A 1,872-nucleotide genomic window follows, 5' to 3' on the forward strand; every position below is an offset into this window, starting at 1 on the left:
GGGTTTTTTGTTTGTGTGTCGCCCTCCCCCCATAGTCCGTAGTTTGCACTTGCTGCCTGCTCTCTCTATTTCTGTTTGTTATGTGCTCATCTTCTTTTTTTTAGGAGGCACTGAGAACCGAACCCAAGATCTCCCATGTGGGAGGGAGGCGTCCACTGGCTTGAGCTATCTCTACTCCTTGCTGGTTGTGTTGTTGTGGCAAAGCCAGGAGTTCTGAAGCGCAGAAAAACCCAAAACTGGCACTCCAGAGAGATGCATGAACAGTTTTACTACGCACCGGCCCAGAGGAGAGTCAATCTCCAAATTCTGAGCCCCATCTTTCAGTTTTCATAGGTTTATATAGGATTTCAGGTGGGATCAGCATAACTTTTGCTCACTGGCTAACACATTGCTAGGCGAAATTTTGCAAGCAGCGTTACAGAAACAGAATGCAGCTGCAAGGTAGTGGGCTAATTTACAGAAGCGGGGGGGGGGGGGGGGGGGGGGGGGGGAGGATCACTCATTTGCTATCTTCTGACTAGGCCATGTTTTCACAGGCTGATTCACAGAAACAGGGAGCAGGAGTTATTTATTTGATATTCTCATGCAAGGCCATGCCCTCATAGGCTGATCCACAGAGGCGAGGGCAGGAGTGACTTGTTAGATATTTTTGCAAGGTTATGCTTTTTATTTCTTAACAGTGTCTCTCACTGTGTTTCCTTGTTGTGTATCTTCATTGCATCATCTCGTTGCATTATCTTGCTTGTCTTCTTAGGAGGTGCCAGGAACAGAACCTGGGATCTCCTGTGTGGTAGGTGGGGGCCCAACTAACTGTTTGAACCATATTTGCTTTCCATGACTGGGTTTTACGGCAGACATTTGTTTGACTTTTCACGAAATCATCAAACTGGTTTTCAAAGTGGTGATACCAGGTTACAGTCCCACCAGTACTGAATGAGAGTTCCTGTGGCTCCACATCCGGAACCAAAGGAATGGTCAAACTTTTTAATTTTAGCCTTTCTAAATTCAGCCTTGCATAGTGGTGTGTACTTATGGGTTTTTTTGGTTTGTTTTTTTAAAAGATTTATTTTATTTTATTTCTCTCCCTTTCCCCGCCCCTCCCCCCTGTTGTCTGCTCTGTGTGTCTATTCGCTGGACCTCCCATGTGGTAGGTGGACACTATCTGTTGAGCCAAATCCACTTCCCTGTACTTGTGGTTTTAACCTGCATTTCCCTAAGGACTTGTGAGGCCGTACATCTTTTCAGGTGCTTGTTACCCATTCCTATTCTTTGGTGAATTGTCTATTAAAATTACTTACCCATTTTTTCATTCTCTTCTTCTTACTGAATTACACAGGGTTTTTTTTAAGGTACCAGGGCCAGGGATTGAACCCTGGACCTCAAATGTGGGAAGCTGGTGCTCAACCCTTGAACCACATGGGCTCCCCTGAGGTTTTTGTTTGTTTGTTTGTTTGTTTTGTTTTTTGGAGGCATAGGGGACCAAACCCAGGACCCCCCATGTGTGAAGCAGGCGCTTAACCACTTGAGTCACATGCGCTCCCTTCTCAAGTTCTTGATATATTTTAAATACAAATCCTTTGTTGGACATATGTTTTGTGAATATTTTCCTCCCACTCTTGCCTCTTATTTTTTTTAACAGTGTCTTTTTTTTTGGGGGGGGGTACGGGGGATTGAACCCAGGACCTTAAACATGTAAAGCAGGTATTAACCACCAAGCTATACCCCCTTGTCTTTTGACTAGCAAAAGTTTTAAATTTTACAAAGCCCAAATTATTGAGTTTTTTCTTTTGTACTTCGTTAAGAAATCTTTGCCAAACCTGAAGTCACTAAGATTTTCGCTATGATTTAGTCTGTCCGTTTTACAGGTTTAGC

Source organism: Dasypus novemcinctus, chromosome 12, assembly GCF_030445035.2.
Source record: "Dasypus novemcinctus isolate mDasNov1 chromosome 12, mDasNov1.1.hap2, whole genome shotgun sequence".
Taxonomy (NCBI): domain Eukaryota; kingdom Metazoa; phylum Chordata; class Mammalia; order Cingulata; family Dasypodidae; genus Dasypus; species Dasypus novemcinctus.